Source organism: Pseudorasbora parva, chromosome 11 (genome assembly GCF_024679245.1).
Source record: "Pseudorasbora parva isolate DD20220531a chromosome 11, ASM2467924v1, whole genome shotgun sequence".
NCBI lineage: Eukaryota > Metazoa > Chordata > Actinopteri > Cypriniformes > Gobionidae > Pseudorasbora > Pseudorasbora parva.
In genome coordinates, this window is record NC_090182.1 from 42,365,607 (window position 1) to 42,369,879 (window position 4,273).

The 4,273-nt window shown below is 40.6% G+C and overlaps 1 non-coding gene across 1 annotated transcript; it reads right to left on the minus strand.

Annotated features, from left to right (window-relative positions):
• Nucleotides 1–853: 853 nt before the first annotated feature.
• On the minus strand, nt 854–928 carry trnaa-agc (transfer RNA alanine (anticodon AGC)). Its single transcript has one exon. It is a non-coding gene; the product is annotated as a tRNA-Ala (tRNA).
• Between the last annotated feature and the right edge of the window lie 3,345 nt (nt 929–4,273).

Below are 4,273 nucleotides of genomic sequence, written 5' to 3' on the forward strand. Positions count from 1 at the left end.
TAATAAGTAAAGGGTCAGAGGCGGTGAGGGACACAGCGGTAATGCGTCACAGATCCTCATGTCGACTGACAGAACTGCACGTTTGATGTCAAAAGCTACAGTGACTGCTGTACATGCTGATGTCCTAATGCTACCACGTGGGCGAGTGATGGTTTTGTTTTTGCACAGCCGTTTAACCTGTCAGCGATGCTCTGTCAATCAAACTCCAGACCCCTTCTTACAATCTTGTTATATGAGGAACGTTGGATTCGTAAGTTGGAAACAAGCAATACCAGCAAACAGCATTATCCAATTGGTAAAGACTGTTGGGAGCAATAATACATTGTACCGCTAAGATGAATCTCAGCAGCCATCAGGCAAACTCTGCATTAATCCATTCTAATCCTTGCAGTCAATTCACATGTCAGGCCCAAATGGTGCACACACTTTGCCAAAAGAAGCCCCTGACTGGGACTTAAGAGTGATGAGTAAATTCCCCTCCAAAAATGAAAACATGCCCGAGTTGCGTTAAAGAGATTATGCAAAATCAATTGACAAAACACAAAGGCTGTATAAACTGTGTTGACAATGGTTGAACCTGTGCCAGTGAATTTAGATGAAACTCCACTGCAGGGTAGCCATGCTGTTTCTGATCTGTGTGTGTGTGTGTGTGTTACAGTGCCCATTAGTATACTTTCTTCATAAAAAGTGTTTTTAATGTAGCTTTTGTTTGTTTAATTGCTATTCCAGAGTACAAACTATGAAAATGATTACCATATATATTTACATTTACATTTATGCATTTGGCAGACGCTTTTATCAAAAGCGACTTACATTGCATTCAAGGTACACATTTTACATTATTGTCAGTTCTTGCTTTCCCTGGGAATCGAACCCATGACCTTGGCGTTGCTAGCGCCACGCTCTACTGGTTGAGCTACAGGAAAGCCTAATATATATGTGACCCATACTGGAAAAATTAATCGCAATCAGTACATTTTCAAAAATGATGTGTGATTTGTTTCAATCGGACAAAAAAATTCTGAGCTAGTCATTATATAGTCGATTTAAAGGAAGTGTACGTAAGATTGTGGCCAAAACTGGTACTCCAATCACATTCAAATGACTGTAGAGCGGTGTATCCCCTCTCCCCCTCCACCTGACTCGAGGTTGCCAGATAGGCTGCAGGATCAGCAGGAACGTTTGTAGATCTACAGCTGTGGTAACTAGAGCAGATCTGGCAACCCGGATGCAGAAACACTACTGACTTTGTGATTGGTCGATAGGTGGAGGGCGGAGCTTCAGGCTAAAACACAACATCAGTTGAGGGCTGCAACAACAACTTTTAAATGACAATATCCTGGCCGGACTACTGTTGTCAGGGATATAAGTATTTGAAATTAACATGATTTCTTAATGTCTAGTGACATATCAGGGACATTTAATGATTAACTGAAATACTTTTCTTACATACAGTTCCTTTAAAGTTTTCTGAAGGTTCAGACCAAAACAAAACCACAAACTCAAAGCAACCATACCGCAAACTCCCTGGTAATTAGGGGTGTAACGATACGCGTATTCGTATTGAACCGTTCGGTACGAGGCTTTCGGTTCGGTACGCGGTACGCATTATGTACCGAACGGTTCTCGGACTAATTAATTAGACTTGGAAAAATAAAAAAGTGTGTGAAATAAAATAACATGCGTTCAACAATATTCAAAACGACATAACAGGCAATGCCCCTGACACCGCCGAAGTGAAAAAAAAAAAAACACCAAATATGTTTTAGGCTGCTCAGTCAGGTGCTCGCTTACTCAGTAGGTAGCCTACTCAGAGCGCTGAATGCTCGTCGCAAAATGGCTATTGCGTTTAACAAACCATAGAAGATCCTCCAATAACCAACAGGTCTGGTGTTTGGGTGAACTTTGGATTCTTTGTAAGCTATGATGGTGTTGGCAAGAGTGATGGATAAAAAAAAACAACGGTATGTCGCATTTGCTACATGATGGTACAGCAGCGGGAATAATTAATGCCATGTCAACTCATTTACGCTGACAACAAGACGATAAAAAGGAGAAACAGCCACAAACTATCCCCGCAGCATTAAGACAGACATTTCCAACTTATTCAAATGGCAAAAGACATCACCGCGGCGAATGGCCCATTTATAGCCGCGGATATAAGACCTTACGCCCGTTTCACACAAACTCCGTCTGCAGTGCGTAGTCTATGCGGTGCGTATTTTTTCCGTACCCATGTTAACGGTTGCGGACTACAAACGCAGCATATTTGAAAGCACAACAGGGTGTGCGGCTGCTGCACCGCATACGCAGCGCAAAACGCACTGCAGACGGAGTTTTAAGAACATGCTTAAAGTAATTGAGCCCCGTTACAATGTTCCTTCACGAGCACATTTCAGCCAGAAAATTCCTGCTTTGTCCCAAAAAACAAAAGCACAAACAGAGAACCAATTGGCCAAAGCAACAGCGGTTGCTCTGACAACAGACGGCTGGATGTCAAGGGCTACACAAAGCTACCTGACTGTAACGGCACATTACATTACCGATGAATGGGAGCTGAACAGCCACGTTCTTCAGACACGCCCCCTTGAGAGTCAGACAAGTGAGGATTTGGCCAAAGGGATGACAGAAGCAGTAGTGTGTGAAAAAAGTGTGGAGAGAGCTAATGTAAAGAGCTAATGTCTTATTCCTTTAACTACATAGAAGATGGGTAAAGTATAACTCCATCATTGTTCAATGTAAAAAAAAAAATCATACTTTGTTAGTTTTAATAAAAAAATAATTAAAAAAGGTAATTTATCTGCCATTTTTTTTCTTTTTGCTGTATCTAAAACATACCGAACCGTACCGAACCGAACCGTGACACCAGTGTATCGTATCGAACCGAACCGTGAATTTTGTGAACCGTTACACCCCTACTGGTAATATCACCAAATTTGGCACACATAAATTCAACACCAAATTTCTATAGGAAAAATATATATTCAACTTTTTATTCAATCATACCACGATTGTTTGATTAACATTAAGATAGACAGCACATATCTAATATAATCTAACACATCAAATGTTTTTTTTTTCACCCAACAGTTAACCAAAAGTTTACTTAAGACATAACCGATAATGTTTGCATGAACACTCGCCAAGACAGATATTTTAAAGTGATGTAATTCTCTCTCTGTGTGTGTGTGTGTGTGTGTGTGTGTGTGTGTGTGTGTGTGTGTGTGTGTGTGTGTGTGTGTGTGTGTGTGTGTGTGTGTGTATCGGGATTGTGTGCTGTCTGAGGCGTCTTTGTGAGCATGCGTCGCATCTGTCAGTCAGTGAGTCAAATCGTTTTAATGGACACAGGAAAGATCACTAGAGGAGGGCTTAATAAACAATTTTTTATGAAAATCAACCAAAATTTTAAATTTTAATTTGTTTTAGCTGTAGCTTGAAGTTTTTTGATTTAGTAAAGACTGTGTAAAGAGAAGGCGTCAATCATGACGTCACACCCTCGTTTTTATAGCATCAAATAACTGACTAAAACCAAACTTATTTAAAGAACAAACACTTGAACTTACATCAGCATAATAAAAACTACCTAAAATGACAGAATGGAAAAAAATTTTTTTGAAGTGTAATTTGATTGTTTTGGTTGTCAAATTCCAGGACTGGGTTTATGAGCTATACTGCATCCAGCCACCTGGGGGCGATAAAAATATTTTGGCTTCACTTTTCAGGACTTGTGCGGCACACTTGGGAATACATATGTTAGTCTTAAGGTTATCTATAAGCTTGTGTGCTCCAAATCAATGACAAAAATCGCATTTACAAGTCTCTCATTGATATGGATCAATGATTTTTGATCAATGCACTTCAGCTTCTCCTCAGATTTTCTGTCCAATCAAATGCTATCCCGCCCCCTGCTTATACGCTGAAGCTGCGGCTGAAATCGGTCAGATGTTCACACATTTCCTATTTTCTACATGGTAAATTGGCACATAATGCACTATAGGGGGTAGGGAAGGATTCAGACAGTGTGACTATGCTGTCCATTGGGGCGAATGAAGTCTGGTTTTACATTAGTGTCACGTGAGCAGCAGCGCACAGTCTGCTCGTGGGTCCAGACATGATAGCACAGATCGGCTCTGGTTGAGCTGTGATGTAAACTAAATGCTATTGGCTATTTTAAAAAGGGGAGGAGCTTCCTGTTTCAGTGGAAATTATACCAACACATTGAACACTGCTGCATGTTGCAAGGCATGGGAATTGTGATAGCCTTTTCTTCTTT